Source organism: Durio zibethinus, chromosome 10 (assembly GCF_047325235.1).
Source record: "Durio zibethinus cultivar Kanyao isolate XHJ-2024 chromosome 10, ASM4732523v1, whole genome shotgun sequence".
Classification (NCBI taxonomy): domain Eukaryota; kingdom Viridiplantae; phylum Streptophyta; class Magnoliopsida; order Malvales; family Malvaceae; genus Durio; species Durio zibethinus.
In genome coordinates, this window is record NC_143171.1 from 6,448,028 (window position 1) to 6,468,191 (window position 20,164).

General features: G+C 30.0%; 1 pseudogene across 1 annotated transcript; it reads right to left on the reverse strand.

Annotated features, from left to right (window-relative positions):
• Window positions 1-1,235: 1,235 nt before the first annotated feature.
• LOC111292678 (dof zinc finger protein DOF3.4 pseudogene) lies at window positions 1,236-5,391 on the reverse strand (annotated as a pseudogene). Its single transcript, XR_016345678.1, has one exon. The product of XR_016345678.1 is annotated as a dof zinc finger protein DOF3.4 pseudogene (transcript).
• Window positions 5,392-20,164: the final 14,773 nt, after the last annotated feature.

Here is a 20,164-nt window from a genome sequence, read left to right on the forward strand (position 1 = left end):
TTTTTGATATTTTATTTTAAAATTTTTATTAGATAAATTTTATAAGAAAAGCAAGTCAATTAAAGGATGCACGTGTCATTCTATTTTTTTACCTTTCATTTTTTTTAATTAGATAAATTTTATAAAAAATTACTATGAATAAAGATGATAAAACAAAAAAAAAAAAAAACTTGAATCCCACATGTGGATTATCTCTCTTAATTTTTTTTTTTTTTTTACTTAAGGTCAAATTTTTTGTAATATAATTTTTTTTTTATCCAGCTAATAAGTAATATAGTTTGTGATTGGCCAAAAAAAGTTTTTCATATCAATTTTTTTTATAAAAGAAGTTAAGGTCTATGTGAAATTAAAGAAAAAAAATTTACAAGTATTAAAATTGAATCTCAATTTTGTAAGAATTTACCTCTTAAAAAATGAATAAACATTTTAATTAAGTTTCATATTAAAATATTCTTTTCTTTTTATTATTCAAAAGAAAGAAAAATCCTAATAAAAATATAACTTAGAATATATCAGTAATCTATATAATTCATATAAAATTGTATATTTTTCCATTTGATGTGGCAATTAAACCCCAATAGACATACACAACTAAATATTTCTTGTAATATATAGTGTATAGATATGGTTAATTATATAATTCATATAAAATTGCACAATTCCTGCGGGAAAATGAATTTTCCATTTGATGTGGCAATGCAAGATTTAGAATGGAGGAGGGAGAGCATAGATGGGAGCTCCATTTGCACTATTCCTCGAGGAAGTTGAGTTTAGAATTCTCAACAATATTAGTAAGTTATTGGTTAAAATATTAAAAAAGTTCTTATACCTTGCATGGAGGTTGAAAAATGAAAAGTAAGATTGCCTTTTCTAAACAAAGTGGAAAGATCATTAAACAATTAATTATTGGCTGCAGCGATAAACAATCCCTCCATTAAGAATTTAAGATGCCTTTGATACTCAAGTTTTTTGCACTCAATAAACGCATGAATAAAATGGAGCAAAGATTCAAAAAGATTTTGATCATCCCACCTTCAATGGATGATGTCAGGCAAGGGGGCTAGTTGTTGGTGATTTCCACCTCACAAAGCATTTTCCAAGTTCCACCAAGAAGCGGGATTTTCTGAATCCTGAGGCTGATACGGTATTTTCACTTTTGATGCATGAACGACCTTTGTGTCAACTCCATTTTGCACCACTATAAATTGGCATCCCTTGCCACAAAATTGACAAAGACTTTGGTGGTTTGACATGGATTTATGTTATATTCCATCTCTTGCACACTGGACTATGTTCTGCTGGCTTCAGGCTGGTGTGCAGGGGGTGGAATACATCATTGAATCATGATATTTGAGTTTTCTCCCAAGTTTCTAAAGGAGGTGAAGAATAGGTGCATTTGCTCTATAACAGGTAAAATAGCTTATCAGTTTTAGTTCTCAACCAGTAGAAGCATTTTTAATTGTAGTCCAACGAACATTAATTCTGTAGTTGGACATGGGGATGGGATGATAGTGCTAATGATCAACTAGCAATTTACTTAAAACAAAGGTTTTCCGAGGGTGGTTGTAGCTGACTTCAACAACATTCATACTCTTATGACTTAACTGATATGTGTGTAAATATTAAATGTCATGGATGAGTTAAGTTCATAAATTAAGAGATATATATGCTTTATATATATGATACTTTATATATATGATCAGATGTATGATTGACTACTAAAATCATATCACTACCATATGTGTAAGAGTTGGGACACCTACCCAATTATGTTGGGAACATATGACCACATCTAGGTGACGATTTTTATTTCTAATTCTTTGCAACTTTTTAAAAGTTCATGTTTGAAAAGTCATCAGGCGCCTTAAGAAGGATCCAAAGTATACTTCCGACTAGGGAAGGATGTACATTAAGTAAAGTAGGTATTTATATTCTTACAGGAACTTCACTCTCAGGCCAAATTGTGTTATTGAAAGACGAAAAGATGTTCCTAATACTGTTGAGGTAACAGGAATGTTTAAGGTTGGCAGCTGCCAAGGCAGCTTTTAAAGGTTGTTCATAGCTGGAAGCATTTTGGCTGCTAAACCAACAGGGAGTACCTCATTTCCAGCTGCTATTACACGGGGCATTGTATGGTTTAATGTTGGCTTCAGCCCCCTTGGTAGCATCAAATCGGTCGGTTGCATTCCCTTCCATAGTTCACTAGCTCCAACGAGTTTTAGCCTTCTGCATCAGATCACAAAGTATACTCCAGAGTCTAGACCAGTAAATTCATACCGACAGAACTTTTAAGTTGGAACATTAAAAGCAGTAAAGCTGTAACTCGTGAGTGCAAAAGCAAAAGGTCCATTGAGAGGAAGTGTAATAACTACAGACGAAAATTTGCAATTTTTGGGGTTGCATTTACAACATGAAATCTAGATTTTCTACTGACTTTTAACCACCATAAAATTAAATTCTTGCAGCCAATTGTGTGCTTCTGTCGAAATGTCTATCTACATTTAGTTTAACATTTTCATGTTCAAGAAATAAAGAAAATTTCTAGCAATTCCAATTAATGTATATTTATTCTACTTAGATGATTGGAGGAACAATACATAGCCAATTCTGGACATCCACCAGGTTCTTTCCGCTGCTTAAATTTAAAGAGAATCCTCAGTAAATATCAGCAGCTAGCTCTACTTTTAGATATAGAAAACAGAGAACTTCCATTCTAAATTTCTGTCAAATGCAGCTTCCGAAAACGTTACCTTTTGATGGCCCGCTCTTCCAATTCTGAAATTCAATTTGGTAAAGGAATGATAAAAATAGATTGATTCTTGATGACACGAAATAAAAACAAAAGAAATAGCACATCTACTAGTAAGTAGAGATTAGTAACTGCTTGTAAGCCAAAACAACAGTAGCATTCCAGGTTGAAAGCCATCGTTTTGGATGCTCGTCAATTTTCAAAGAAGGATGTGGCATGAAAACTGAAAGGGAGCCAGATCACTTAAATTCATCCAAATTCAAGAGCGTCACATCAGTATGTTGACTTCGCCATCAAACACTTTTTTTTTTTCAGGGAGGGGATGGGAAGGTGATTTAGTTAATAGTAGTAGTAAATATACATTAAAAAAAAAAAAAGACTAGAAAGATGTTTGAGGACTAACCACAAAACCATAGAACAGGCTGAAAAGTGAAAACTAACAATCAAGCCATTACAATCTGGAGAAACTAACAGAGATCTTTCTCTTCCAGAAAAAATTTTGTAGGCCCAGAGTGGTTAATAGGTCAAGTAGAAAGCCTAATAAAAATCATAGGTCGGAGTTAATATAAATGGTGAAGCTAAATATGTAGTATTTGGAATCAAAATCAAATTTGAGTTCACAGTTCTATAATTACCATAGGAGTGAAAGTAATTGCAATGTGCTTCAGTTGTTTCTAGGATTACGGCCAATTCTTACACATTCTTCCCACAAATTCTTCAAACTTCAAAATGGGCATGTCTGCTGGTAATTTGTACTTGATAAATTTTTTAGTGGACATTACTGGCAGTCCATCTGGTTAAACAAAATCAATAAAAAATAAATAAAAGCCATTAGCCATCATCTTAAACACACTGCTATCTAAATTTTTTGCTGGCTCCGATAAAAATTGTGAGAAAAATGCTGGTAGTTGGAAAAAGCACGTAAAGTTTTAGCATATCAACACCAAAAACTACACACTCATCATTTTGAGCCACGTCCCTACACAAAAATGGTAGACAAAACAAACCAAATCACATGGCATTGAGTCACCAAAAGAACAAAAACAAAAGGTCATAGTCCTATCTCTACCTTAATATAGCTAATAGTTTAATCTCACCCACTCACTAATTCACCTTGTACTAAAAAAAAAAGTTTCCATTTAAGAAAAAAAAAACAACATGAAAAAGACAATGAGCTCAAAAGAGCAGATTCACTTGAGCCCATTTCCTGGGGTTGAAATAGCAAGATCAGGCCAAGAAAAGCAATCCCCGCCAACAAACCCAGTTTCTCCACCTTCAAACTGCCATGTGTTTCCCATTCCTGTAGCAGCCCCACCATTACCACCAACAGCAGCAGCTCCATCTGCCATTCCTGAAAAAGCCCACATTCCTCTCCCAAGCCCAAACCCAACATCTTCAAGTGCTGGAGCAATACCGACCCCAAATCCACCAAGAGCTCGAAAACCAGGCCCTTGAGTATTCAACAATGAAGTAAAACTTCCACAAATGCTTCCACCCCCATTGCCCTTCGAATCCCCACCAATACCAAAAGTTCCCTGATTGGCTGAGATTGGCAACAAAACCGGGGTGGCAGGTAATGGGAAGCTATTATGAGTATGACTTGTGGTGGTGGTGGCAGAATTGGTAGCAGAAATGGAGGTGCCATGGGTGCTGGTGGTGGTGCGTGAACGCTTAGCATTTTTCCTGGTGCCACCGCCAACAGGGATGTCCCTGAGAGTGCCACCATGAGTCCAGTAACGGCGACAGGACTTACAGAAATGGCGAGGCTGAGAAAAGTTATAGTTGTTGTAGTAGCAAAACTTAGTGTTGGTGGAGTCACAGCGTGGACAAGGTAGCTGTTCTTGTTCTGGTGGGGGAGCTCCTGGGTTAAGGGCCTTGGTTAAACGTCTGTTTTGATCTCCGGAATCTGATCTCATTTTCAGACAAAAGAAAGTGGCTTAAGTTACAGCTTCAAGTCTCTATTTTTGTTATTGTTGCGTTGGCTTAGAAAGTTTGTCTTTTTATTTTTTTCTGGTGGGTAGTTTCGGATTTGCTTGCTGTGTGGGAGAGTGAAGGGGAGTTTTATGGGGAGAGAGAATAAGGATAGGAAGAGAATCTGTTGGACAGTGCAACATGTTCCGAAGGTTATATGAGCAGGAGAGAGAGAGCAGGCTTGACAGTGTTCTGTTAGGCACGACAATTAGATCAGTCAGCTACAGAATGGGCTCTGTTGAGGGCCGGCTCTATTAGCTTGGAATGCGGCTTGGTGTTGTCAACTTTTAAGTTCTTTTTGGATTTTTTTTCCTTGTGGCCTTTTAGGTTCAATGACAGAAGAAATGCTAATCATCAAACGGATAAGCAGTCAAATAAGGGTCCTATTGGTGCAAGTATTTTGGTTTCTGTAATGATGTTCCACATGTGAAGCAATCAGTAATGGAAGATGACAAAGTTCAAAGAATACTAATTCCAATTCTGATGATGGCAGAAGCAGTACTAAATACATAATTGAATTGTTAAAGTACTGTAAGTATAGTGAAGGTAGCTACAACATTCAAATAATCCAAATTACAAGGCATTTATTAAGATTGTAAGGAAATTTCTATCATTCTATGTATTTTCTTTTTCTTTTTTGGATAACCATAACCAAGCTTTGCATTATTTGTTGAAGCAATAATAAGGGTGCATAGTATAAAATATAGGGTTCTATTTTTAGGTAACAACAATTTTCTCCCCTATGCTAGAAAAATCAAACTTTGAGGGGACATTCCAGCAGACGAAGAAAACTACACTTCAGAACTTAATAAATACAGTGTCTTTTTCAAAATGACTTTTCCAATTTGGAATATCCAATTCAACTCCAAAAACTCCATTGCTTTGGGTGCAAACTGTGCCATTGCCATTGTCATTGTCCTAATAATAGAGGGGGCCGGACAAGCATGCTGAAGGGTCAGCTACCATTGCCAATTCCGAACAGTGTCTGGCTAAAGCATTGGGGGCCAAAAGAATTTGAATCAAAGAAGAAAAATAAAAATCCCAAAAAAAAAAAAAAAAAAAGGAGAGGGAGTCATAGGAGTAGATATATAGCGTGAAAGAAGAGGACAGAGATTGAGGGGGATTGATGGAAGTGGGACGGTACAGACAGAATCATAAGTGTCGGGCAGCGTGGGGTGCAATTATTGGGTCCCCCCTCTGATTTCGGACGCGTCATGTCCTCATCAGATTCCTCCTCCGTACCCCTGCCTAATCTTCTCACCGGATTTCTCGCTCTACTGTTGTCATTTCTTCATTACCAAACAAAAGTGTTCCTCTTCTGGGCACACACCCTTTGGTCTCTTTCACATTTTAACCGCCTGATTTCCTCCTGTTTCTAGCCCCAGCAGGAATCAAGGGCTGCCATTTCAAAGCAGAGGATGCCTCCTCTACTACCTCTTCAATTGTCAAGTGAACGCTGTCTTCTGAACCTGGTGCAATGGTGATAGATATAAGTTGGCATCGTTTAAAAATTTAATCATCAAAAGGGCTAACAAATTAATATCCACCAGGACCGTTCGGATAACGCGAACTCTTTTTATATACCGCCACACTATCCAATGAAAATTTTTTTTATATTTGATAATATTTAAATTTAAATTTTAATTATTAAAATTAAATTTTTAATAAAAAATTTATTTAAATATTGTTTATGGTTTAGAATTTTGGCCGTTTGCCTGATCCTTGACAGGACTCAACTCTTAAGCACTCAAAAGAATCTAACCTTTTAACCATATGGCAAACAAACATTCTTTCTAAACATAAATGATAACATTAACGATAACTAATTTCATCATATTTAATTTAGTGGTCAATGATAATTTTACTTAAGTCAATCCTAATTTAATGATCTAATAATTCGTTTTCTAAATATCCGTACATAAAATTTTAATCATGATTTGCCAATTGAATAAGATTATTACTCAATCGAAATTATCAATACTGTTTCATTTCTAAATTCGAATTTTAAATCCATTTTTATATTTGAAATCGTTAAAAGTTTAATTTTAATTACTAAAATTAAAAGTTTAGTATTAATAAATTATAAAATTGCATAAACTAATTATAAAATTTGATAAATACATTTAAACAATCAAGTACCCATTTTTAGAGGAAACTGAACTGCAAATCATTTCGACGTCTTTTTCGTAGAGATTGTACTCCCAATTAGTATTGTATAAAAAAAAACTAAAGCTCCTATGATGCACCTTCAAGGCTCATGCTCTTTTTTATTTTTTATAAATCTCCTTTGTTTATTCCTTTCAAATCAAACAAATGTCAATATTTAACACATACCTAACCGGCTAACCCCACTTCGTGCGAGCCAACTACGAAATCTGAAGCTCACACGAATCATAGACTCGAAAAAGCATGGAAATATTGTTAAAATATTTTCAATAATAATATATCACGCGAATTATACATGACCTTAAAAGATATGTAGTTTTAAAAAATATAATTACATATTAAAAATTATGTTTGTTTAAACAAATATATTTTTGATCACTTATATCTTTATAAATAAATATTTATTTGCATGATCATGTATATATAAAAACATATTTATTTTATTATAAATAGATCTTGATTATGAAAAATCGAATAATTCAAGATATAATTATTTATGTTAAATTTTTCTTCAATTATATAATAAATTTCATATTATTTTCATAAAATCTTGCTATAAAAATTTTTTTATAAAAAATTAATGTTTAATAAATTGATTTCGTAAACGCAATCAATCATCAAATTTTATTATATTTTCAAAATTTTTATGTAGCCGTTTTACACGTTAATTAATAAGTAATGAAAATGAATAAAATCTTTAAAAAGAAAAAAAAAACCTTGAAAATTTTACTCAATTTCTTAATTTTTCCTAACCTCATGCTCTAACAAATATTGATACATGATAAATGTGCAAAACGACAAACACAAGGCCTCTGAAACCACAGCAAGTCTGCTCTCAACAGTGAACTCACTCGAACCTTATCAACGATATGAACCAAAGGAAGGTAAAGAGGGTGGGGTCAAGAAGAAGCAGACCAACAGTGCGAGGAGTCAGTGAAGGACCGGTGATGTCGGTGAATGTGGGGTTAGGATTGGGGTTTAAGGGTTGTTAGCCAGTGGCATGCGCATGGCTCAGTAGCCATCCAAGTGTCTCCGGAACAACATGATGTGTCGCTGTCAAATAACAAAATCCTCAGCCTCCGATCCTTCTCAGTTGTGTTTATTCGGTCGCCCATAATAACTGACATTTGCTTCCATTTGTTTCTTCACTTTCCTCTTCCTTGTTTCAAATATCAAACTTGTTCTTTTTGGCTTTTTCTTAGAGTTTAGGATTCCCTCCACACGGAACTTTAATTCATTTGGATGTCATTCTTATATACTTTTGTCTGTTTTGGCTTTGCTAATGAGTCAAGAGCAGAAAAACCTTCAATCCAGAATTGATTAATAAGATCACTTTAGCTTGATAATTGACGTCCTTGTATTTAGATACATCCATCCAGTTACTTTTTATTTCTATTTTACAAATTTTTTTAAGCTATTTGAATTCAAACTCTTAATCTTGAAATCAATTAAATTAACAGCCGATTAATATTTAATCTTTATTAGTATATATGGATTTATTAAATTGTCATTCCCACCAGAATTTACATGATTACTTTTATCTCATTAAGATTATAGCTTTAAGTCTATATCTCACCCTTATATCTGTCTTTATAATTTTATTATTTGGATATTTCGGTTCGAATATAAGATCTCAACCAATATTTTATCCCACCCGTATCAATTATCATTTGAGTTAATTAATTCCAAATGATATTTTTTAATATTTTAATTATTTACATATTATGTATTAGTATATGCATGTCATTTGTCTTCTATATAGCCTTTGGATCTGGGTATTTTATTTTAATTTTTGAAAGATCGTTAATTAGTGGAACATGTATCTTTGAAGAGGTTGTATACTCGTATATCTTTTATATTTTGGAAATTTGAGGTTTTGTAAAGTTTTACGTGAGAAATTTTTAAGGATTTGATTTTTGCTTAATTCAATATTTGTAACTTTACATGCTAATAAGATTCCTCTTATGAGTATATAATATTGTTGTACTCTAAATTTTTAATATTTGAGATGTGACACTAACTACTGCTTTTTTTTTTTTTTTTTTGCCACCGAATGATGTAGTGAATAAGAAGCTATTACTTTGTTAATGCTTTCTCATTTTAATTGTCAAATGATAATCAAGCAGAATATAAGAGGACAAATATCATTTTCACTTGTGCTTAGATTGTGGAACGGGAAGAGTGGAATTTGAGTAGAGATCATAATAAGGTTTGAGCCAATGCGCTCCTTCTTGTATAAAATAAAATAAAGAAAGATTGCATCTTATAATATGCCTTTTGGAGGTAATTTTTTCAGAAGTCATAGGATAATCAAGGAGCTTTTGCATATATCTTTTCATGCTATATGCACCACAAAATTTATATGACTATGATGATAACAATGTAATAATTGATGGCTTCTAAATGGAAAGCACATGTGAAAGCCCTATTCATGATGACAAACATCTCACCCGTGCAAGTGAATTTTTTTTTCGTGTTTAATTGATAAAAATTTTGAATCTCATGATCTTAGTGGATATGACATTCTTAATTTTGTTATTCTCGGGAGTCGAGTTACTCACTTGACCTAATTTAAAATATTTTTATTATTTTTTATTTTAATTTAAAATATATTTAAAATATTAAAATTTAATAATATTTTAATAATTTTTTTAAAATTTTGAACTTTTTGATCTCCACAAATTGAATTAAACCTTAAACAGGACTTTTAAAAAATTATTCAAACCTGACTTGAATCGATTCGTCCCATAAAAATTTTTTATTTGTAAACATTTAATTTTATCCAAATTAATTAAAATCAATTACGACTGTTATGCCAGGTCTGAGTCCATTTTAAACCATTTAAATCATGATTGTATTTGATATATAAGTCTATTATGTGGGTCATTTGGGCCTAAAAGCTTAGAGTTGGTCATTAGAGCTCGAAGGCCCATTGCCTAAATTGAAAGGAGCCCAATTTTAAATTTTTTCTTAATTAAAAAGTAACTAAAAAAAACTATAGCCTACTACCTTACACAACACCACCTAGGTTTTTGCCCCAACCTAGGCACCTTACCTTACAAAGTCGCCCCTACGGCCACCATGGTAGTTGAATTTCAATTGCCAACCACCCCATTTTACCCAATCATCCACCTTATTTATTGAATCTTTTATTGAATCTAAAATTAGAAGATGCCCATAAAACACCTATTGAAAATGAATAGAAAAGGGAGGCCAATTTCAAAGGACGTTGAAAATAAAGCCCATACTACCTTCACCCACCATCCACTAGCAACACACAACACTACAATCAAATGTCAATAATATCTTTTCCCTCACCATTGCTAAGAACCCAAAGCATAAAAAAAAAAAAAAATCATCGCAGCCTACCATACCCAACACTTGTCATAATTGAACTTTCCCCTTTAAAAACATATAAAAAAACAAAAAAAAAACCACTAAAAAAACCCTAACTGAACACCCATTCTACCAAACAACCAAAACCACCAAAAAAACAACAAAAAAATTACACCCAATAAAAAAAAAAAAGATCACATCCTTTGGAAAGATGAGCCATAAAAAAATTTTCATAAAAGTAAAAAATAAAGCTTTTGATTTTGAGGGATTTCAAAGGGTTTTGGGTTAAGACTTATAGAGTATATGTTATCTACAACAAGGTGAAGAACACAATTAAGAATGGGGATGAACGAAGTGGTGAAAATGGGTGTTTAAAAGAGTGAAAGTCACGACATTTAGGCTCAAATCTAGGGCTTTATGACAAGTTTTAGCAAAAAATAAGGCTAGAACTGAGAAGAAGGAAAAAGGAGTCGGTGGGTGTTTTAAGAAAATTTTCAGTAACGATCATCAACGGTTGGCGATCAGCGAGAAAACGGTGCACAGCGGCCACCGATCAAATTCTAGGTTGGTTTTTGAACTTGGCTATTGAACCTTGTTTGTGGGTAAATAGTGTTTTTTTATGAGTAAGGTGTAAAATGAAACATAAAAAAAAAAAAACTATGTTTTATAGTTAAAAAAAAAAAAGACAAAACTACGTCATTTGACACATTCTAGATTCACGTGTCAACCCACAAGTCAACCTAAAACCTGCACACCTTACCCGTTTTGGCTTATACTAATTAGCTCAGATCGGTCTAACTGAACCAAACTACAACTGAACCATTATTTCCCTTTTAGTTTGAAGTCGACCTAACCGAACCAAATCGAGTTAAAGCTATTGAACCACTCCCAGACCAGCTGATTTAAGTAATTTCATATTTTGATTCTTATTATTATTATTATTATTATTATTATTATTATTATTTTATTTATTTTCTTGTTTACACATGTTTTAATTTTCAAATTTCCAAAATAAATGTAAATTACCTTTTTAAAATAATAATAAATAATAATAAATTAAAATAATTTCTAAACTTTTGGTCATTTTTAAATTTGGAAAAAAAAATTATAAAAATAAAATAAGAAAAAAAAATTTATCTGATGACGAGATTCTATGGTTTTCTAAGAAGAAATCTCTAGGTAATAAGATTTTTTTTAAATACTACTAGTGTATTGAAGTATTTATAAAAAATCTTTAATACAATAAAAATTTTCTTTTTCTCTATAAAAAAGACTAAAGCTAAAAAAAACTAAATAATAAAAATGAGGCAAAAGAAATTTTTATTCGATGAAGAGATTTCAAGATATTTTGAGTAGCGATGCCTAAAAAATATTTAGATGAGAAAAATTCTTTTAATGTTACCGGCATATTGAAATGTTTTTATATTTATTTCAATAACAAGGTTCAAATTTATTTTTCTAAATAAAAAAATAAAAAAATGAAAAAGGGAAATCAAGGAAATTATTTTTAACATCAAAATTAAAGACCATTTTTGCCAAGATTAATGAATAACACATAATTAATTGATACCGTTTTAAACGAATACTATGGATGTGCTAATTCTTTCCCACACATAACCGACTCTCTAATCCAAATTGTTTCGCTAATCTTAAAATTATCTTTTTTTAATAAATTTTAATTAATTTTAAAATTTTATTAAAAAGATAGGTTTTAATAGGTGACCAATAACACCTAGCTAAAAAAAATTGGTGACAAGTTAGTTTGTTTTTAAATTCATCTAGCAATCTCAAAACTGTTATGACAGTTTGACGATTTCGTTGTGGATCCATTTTTTAGATAGTTAGGCCAAAAATTAATCATATGTCATCCTTATTTTTTATTTAATGGTCTTAATTGATATTTACCATTACAATCACATGGTAGATATATTTCATTTCATGCAAGTATGTTTATTACATGGTGCACATACGTAGATAAAAAATATGATTCTCATCAAACTTGAATGGTGCATGCATTGCATTTCAGGGAAGTCTGCCTCATTTTTATTATACATACATTCACAAATTAATCATGAAAATATCATGCCATTCATGTATTTTCATAACATCCCATCATAAACAGTGCTCCCTATGGGTGAAAACATTAAAAAAAAAAAAATCTTAAAGTTCTTGTAAGAAAATATCGTGATAAAGGAAAGTTTAATAGAGCACAATTTTTTTTCAAATTATGTATTCATAAATTAATCATGGAAATATCATGCAATTCATGTATTCTCATGACATCCCATCATAAAAAGTGCTTTCTATGGGTGAAAACATAAAAACAAAAAAAAATCCTAAAATTTTTGCAATAAAAGATCATGATGAAAGAAAGTTTGATGGAGCATAGTTTTTTTCAAATTACTCTTTCTTTTCACATGAGTTTGGCAAAAGTGTCAAAAAGTTGAATATAGAATACGATTAAAAATCTTATAGTGAATAAGCCCAAGATGAAAGATAACATTGTGGACATGAAAAACATAATTGATGATCACAGATAATGTTTGACCTTTCTAGCTTTGTACATAAATTTGTTTTGGGAAATTCTTAAGAGTTAGATTATTATTTATACAAAAGGAATGATTTTTAATTTTTTGACTTTGTAAATGATAACATATTGATTGATTAGATTGGATTTGTAAATTTTTATATATTTTTTCTAACTCTTATTTGAGAAAAATTCAAAAAAATTGATATAAAATTGTCTAAGAATAAAGTCCCATATAAGTAATTTTCAAGATCATGAAAAAAATTAAAAAAATAGCATTTTCAAAGGGAAATATATGTTTTTTAAAGTGACAAGAATCTCAAAGGAATTAGTAACTACTATGAAAAAATAAACTCATCCAATACCCTCACCCATTTTTCTGACCACTTTCATGTTTTAATTTTCTCGAATAATTTCATTCACCAACCATAACCCTTTAAAAGGTGTGAACTTGAATTTGTAAACCTTATCTTCACTTGATTCTATTCCTAGGCAATGAATAATGAGATAGTTGATTTAAAAAAAAAATTGCATTTCTAGAAAACTAAGCAAACATGATTTTTTTTAAAAAATCTAGATTATAGTAATTTGATATGTCAATATTATGTTGTAATCTCCAATGCATCAAAACCAAAATGCCTAAATCTCATCAAATAACCTTAAACACACTAGGCCAAATCTTCACCCTACCCTATTTGATGTCTTAGGACAGCTCGACTAGAAAACTAAAATCATTAATAACCCTTAAGACAATTTGATTTGTGCCATAACCTTCTTTTTTATGAAATGATATGAATAATCTTATACCCTAAATGAGTTCATTAAGGATGGCACGTTGAAATAGAGGCATATTCTATAAATTATGTTACTAGCAAAGTGAATTATGTATCAGTTTTGAAGGCATGTAAGAAAAAAAAAGAAACAAAAAAATGATTGTGATATAATGCACTTAAAAAATTCAAAAAAATCCAAACAAAATCTTGAAAAACCTGAAGAAAAAAAATACAAAGTTCTTTAAAAGAAACCAAGAAAAAAATGAACTTAAAATGAAAAGAAAAGATAAAAAAACCAAAAAAATAAGAAACAAAATTTTAAAAAGCCTTTGATTTAAACTCATTTTTCTAAAAAAAATTACTCTTCAATTTAAGTGGTTGTGTTTGAAATGATAAATGGTCATCTTCTATTATCCTTTCACAAATAAAAAAATTATCTACTTGCTATCCCTTTAAGTTTAATGAATTATTTCTTAATGAATATTGATTATAGATCACATTTCATATCAGGAGGTAAAAAAGGAACATAGTTAAGAATCATGCACAGTGAAGTCTTACTCCAAGTACAAAAAAGAAAACATATACACCAGAGGACAAATGTTCAATAAAATGAGTTCTTAAAAAAAAATTTGAACTCATAAAATCGAAAGTGGGTGTGTATATAGAAAAGTAAAAAAAAAAAATAGAAAGAAAAAAAAAGAAAAAAGCATAAATAAATTTTTAAAAATGTGAAAAATGATTGAATGGCAAGTGTGAAAAATGAATGGAAATAAGTCTCAAAAGGAATCCTGTATATGATGTGAAATGATCCTTGGTTTAATTATCCTTAAACATGTTTTGGTCCTATTTATCCTTACCTTTTGAACCTTAAACTTGGCCTACATTACGTATTTTAAAAAGTCCATTTTGATCAAGTATAAATGCTTAAATTGAAAAGCTTTCCTTCGTGGAATCACCATATAACTTATAAGTTTTTTTTGTCTTTTTTCATCGTCTAACTAGTTTAAACCATTAACCTATTCTAGATAAAACTTGGATTATTAAGTGTGTGATGAAATAATCAAGAAAAACCAAAAATGAAAGAAGAATATGGCTTTAGGGTGAAAACTCCAAAAAGGACAGTCTAGAGTAAGTTTGAACACTAAAAAGCTAATCATATGCATAAGAAGCAAGAGAAACCAATATAAAGCCACTAAGATTTTTGAAAAATCCAATAATGTTAATACTCTGGAAGTTTAAAATCCATTAAAGGAATAATTTTAAAAATTTGAGCTTTTTTCTCTTTTTTTTAAATGACCTTCTAAAATTTTTAACCCATCACAGTTAATATTGACATCTATCAAGATGCCACATTTGGAGACTAAAAAAATAATGTCAAACATGTTTGGCTAAAAAATAATGTTAAACATGTTTGGTTTTTAAAGAATTCATGCTTTTTGAAAAATTTATATTTTATTTGTAAGCCTAGATGAAAAAGTATACATCTCTTTAGTTCCTTCAAGTGGTGAACCTTTCTTAAATGAACTGAAACCTTGAAATGCTAAATGTTCAATCCATTATCACCTTTTTCATTTCTAATAAAGAACATCAATTTTTAAGAAACTTTAAAATCATATTTGTTTGGACATGTCATTGTTCATGACTATAGAAATTTAATTATGAGGGACAATTTTGTTGATTATTTTGAAATTTTTTAAATGGTCAATCATGCATTCTTGTGAAAAATAAAAAAGCCATTTTTGGGTGTAAAAGAAAATTATTGAATTGTAAAAACTTTCAGACTAATTTGGATTCAAGAAAAAAAATGTTTTCATTGAAGAATTAAGAAAAAACAAAAAAAAATTAAGAGAAACATGGAATTTTATCTTTTTGGATTCGCAAAAAAGTCCAAACAAAATAGTCCAAAATGCATATTGCATATTATATGTTGAAAATGAAAATAAAAAGGAAAATGTGTTGAAAAATGAAAGAAAAATTAAGAAAGTTTGTTTGAAAAGAAAAATAAGCAGAAATTGGTGAAAAAATACGATGAAAACAGAAAGAAGAATAGAAGAAGGGTAAGTTGAGATCTTTTGGAAAAAAAAGTTGAAGATGTAATGTTATGGGCAATAGAAAATAAGTAGAATTGAGAAAGAAAAAATTTTGGAAGAATGGTAGTTTTAGCATCTATATCTTTTGACACACAAATGTATTACCATTTTAAATATTGGTGTTTGCATCCATACTATGGCATATTCATCATGAAAATTTTTTGCACGGGCATGTGCAATTTTTAAACTAAATTTTGTAACTCTAATAAGCATTTGCATCATTAAAGAAAACAATTGAATTTGTAAATTTGCATTTATACCTTTAGGGCATCTGTATCATATATGAACATTCACATTTATATTGGTAAGGGGCATTGTATGTAAAAATTTTGTTATTGCTTCTTTTTTAGATATATTTATTTCATGAAAAAATTTTTACATTTGCATCATTGTAGGGGTATCTACATGGAAAAAATATTGACATCTGTATTATAAGGATAAGTTTTACATTCATATCTTTGTCAGGTACATTTGCATCGTGAAAAGTCATTTGTATTGCAATCATTGAAAAAGACTTTCTCATCTATGATCATTTACATTAGTATAGAGACATGCAAATTTTTATCATTTATTTTGAGATTATATATGTGCATCATATTGCGTTTATCAATTTTGCAGACATTGAATAAAAAAAAAAAGAGATTTTTTTTAGTTTTGAAAAAAAAATTATCAAGAAAAAAGTTTGTCAAGATAAAAAAAGAAAAAGAAAAAGGAAGTTTATCAAGAGAAAAAAAATAGAAAAATAGAAAAAAGGGGCAAAAATAGATAAAAAAAAAAGTCTATCATGAAAAAGATGAGAGAGAAATAAGAAAAAGAGAAAATAGTTTGATAAGAGACCAAAACACTAAAAATGTTTGAAGGGTCAAAAGAAAAAAAGATTTGCAAAAAAGTGGAAAGGTTGTTAAAAAAAATAAATGAAAAAGATGAGATACGATACAATATAAAATGTAAACCTAGTTTAGCTGGCACTGATAAAATTTAAGTTGAATTTAATTGGCACCAATGAACCCCAAGCCTAGATTAGATGGCACAGAGATTTTTCAAACTCAAATTAGCTGGCATCCAAACATAGATTAGCTGGCACTCATACTTTAAGCCTAGTTTAGCTAACACTTTAAGCCCAGATTAATTGACACTCAAACCAAGATTTGCTAGCACCCATATTTCAAATCCAGTTTGATTGGCACCTAAATTTTAAGGCCAATAAAATTGACACCAGTTAAGAAAAATATTGTGATCAAAGTTTCTTCAAAATTATTCGATGGTGATATTCAAGTATTCATGTTTTCATATCATTAAAGTTGTCTTAATGGTGATATCTAAGCAATCATGTTTGATTACATTTGCTTATTTACTTAGTAGTGATATTCGAGTTCTTTTCAGTGGTGATACCTAAAATTCAAGAAATCTTAAAAATTAAATGTTTCATTTTTCTCAAAAAGTAAATTTTCAGAAAATGATTCAAAAGTCTTCTGAATAAAAGTTTTTTAATTTTTAAAGTTTCAAGCCTCTTTTTAGAAGAGTATTCAAAGATGTTGAGATTTATAAGACCTCCAAGCCTAGTCTCTAAGTCTTTCGAGCAAGATTCATAAGTCTTTTAAACATAAGTTTTTTAAATTTTCAAAGTTTCAAAACCTTTTTTAGAAAAGCATTTAAAGATATCAAGATTTGTAAGACATCCAGGCCTAATCTCTAAAGTCCTTTAGGCAAAATTCGTAAATCCTCCAGGTATAATTTTTTTTAATTTTTAAATTTTAAGGCCTTTTTTTTAAAGGAGTACCATAAATATCAAGATTTATAAAATCTCTGAGCATAATCTCTAAGTACTTCGAGTAAAATTCATAAGTGTTCCAAGCAATTTTTTTTTTTAATTTTCAAAGTTTCAAGGCCTCTTTTTAGCGGAACATTTAAAGATGTTGGGATTTGTAAGACTTTAGGGCCTAGTCTTTAAATCCTTTAAACAAGATTCATAAGTATTCCAAGCAAAATCTATTTGTGTCGAGATTTGTAAGACCTCTAAACATAATCTCTAAGTTCTTATGATAAGATTCGTAAGTCTTTTGAGCAAAATCTGTCTCAATTTTGAGATTTGTAAGACCTTCGGGCATAATCTCGAAGTTATCGTAATTTATTTTAAAGTTGTTAAGCCTCTTGTTAAAAGAGTTTTTATTTTAATTTATTTTCAAAAGTTGTAGAACTCTTAATTAAAGGAATTTTTTAAAAAAAATAAAAAAACCAAAAAAATCTAAAAAATAAAAAATCCAAGAAAAAAAAGGAAATCAAAATTTCAAAAAAAAAATTTTAAGTCAATAGGCCCGAACAAAATTGTTATCTATATCTTTGTTATATTTTTTATTCTCAGCAATACACAAAAAGAGTAGTGTAAGCACCTAATTTTGTTTGAGTTAATTAAAATCAATTGTGATTTTTATGCTCAATTTAAGTCCATTTTAAACTATTTAAGTCATGATTGGATTTGACTATATGACCCTATTATGTGGGTCATTCGAACCTAAAAGCTTGGAGTAAGCCATTTGGGCTTAAAAGCCTATTGTTCACATTGAAATGAGCCTAATTTTAAATTTTTTCTTAATTAAAAATTAACAAAAAAAAAAAAAACTATAACCTGGTGTTTTACATGGCATCATTTAGGCCTTTACCCTTACTAAGCCACCCTACCTTATAAAGTTGCCCTTTACGACCACTATGGTAGCTAAAATTCAGCTACCAACCATCTTTATTTTACCTAATCTTTTACCCCATCAATCGAATCTTTAACTGAATTTAAAATTAGAAAACGCCCATAAAACACCAATTGAAAATGAACAAAAAAGGGAGGCCAATTTTATACACTAAGGACGTTGCCAAAAAAAAAAAAAACCCCATACTGCTTTCACCCACCATCCACTAGTAATATTACAATCAAACATCAACAAGTCCTTTTCCCTCATCATTACCAAGAACCTAAAGCTCCAAAAAAACACCATCGCAGCCTACCATACCTAAACCCTATCATAATCGAGCTTTCCTTTTTAAAAATATACATAAAAAAAAAACCCACCAAAAAAAACCTCAACCAAACACCTTTTTTGCCAAACCACCAAAAAACAACAAAAAAATTACACACAATAAAAAAAGATCACATCTCTTGGAATGAAGAACCACAATACCAATAGCAGAATAACAAAAAAAAAATTTCACAAAAATCAAGACTGGGGCTTTTGGTTTTGAAAGATTTTAAGGAGTTTTAGGTTGGGACTTGTGAAATATAGGTTGTCTAAAACAAGGTGAAAAACACAATTAAGAATGGGGATGAACGAAGCGATGAAAATGGGTGTTTAAATGAGTGAAAATCACAACATTTACGCTCAGAATTAGGGCTTTTGGATGAGTTTTAGCAAAAAATAAGGCTAGAACTGAGAAGAGGGAGAAAACAAGGAGTTATTGGGTGTTTTTAGAAAATTTTCTACAACGATCACCAGAGGATAGCAACAAACAGTGCACGGCAACGCACCGGTTGGATCTTGGGTTGGTTTTTTAACTTAGATGATGGACTTTATTTGTGGATAAAGAGTTTTTTTTTTTTTTAATGAGTAAGGTGTAAAGTGAAGTAAAAAAAAATGAGTTTTATATTGAAAAAACGGACCAATCGACGTTGTTTGACACCTTTAAATTTGCACGTTAACCCAAAACCCGTTCACCTGATTTGTTTTGGCTCACACCAATTAGCTTAGACTGGTCCAACTAAACCAGTACCAAGTCAAATCGAACTATAGTTGAGCCACTATTTCCCTTTCAATTTAAAGCTGACCTAGCTGAAAAGAACTAGGTTAAAGCTATCAAATCGTTTCTAAACTGACCAGTTTAGGTAATTTTATTTTTTTGATTTTTTATATTTAGTTTTTTCATTATTTTGTTATTTATTTTCTTGTTTACCCATTTTTAATTTTCAAATTTCCAAAAATAAATGTACATTACCTTTTTAAAAAATATATAATAATAATTAAAATAATTTCTAAACTTTAGGTCATTTTTAAATTTGGAAAAAAAATTAAAAAATGATAAAGATAAAATAATAAAAATGAGAAAAAAGAAGCTTTTATTCGATGATGAGATTTTATGGTATTTCAAGTAGTGATGTTTAAGAAATTTTTAAGTAAGAAAATTTTTTTAAATACTACCAATGTATTGAAATATTTATAAAAAATCTTCAATATAATAAAAATTTTCCTTTTCTCTATAAAAAAAAAGCTAAAGCTAAAAAAAACTAAAAATTAAAAATAAAAATAATAAAAATGAGGCAAAAAAATTTTTTATCCAATGATGAAATTTCAAAATATTCTGAGTAGTAATACTTAAGAAATTTTTAGGTAAAATTTTTTTTTTTAATATTATCAACATATAAGAATATTTTTAAAGTTATTTTAAATTCTAATTTATTTTTTAAATAAAATAATAAAAATAAAATAAGAAACAATAAATAAGAAGAATGATGAAAATGATAAAAAAAAAAAAAAGAAAATTAAGAAAATTATTTTTAACATCAAAATTA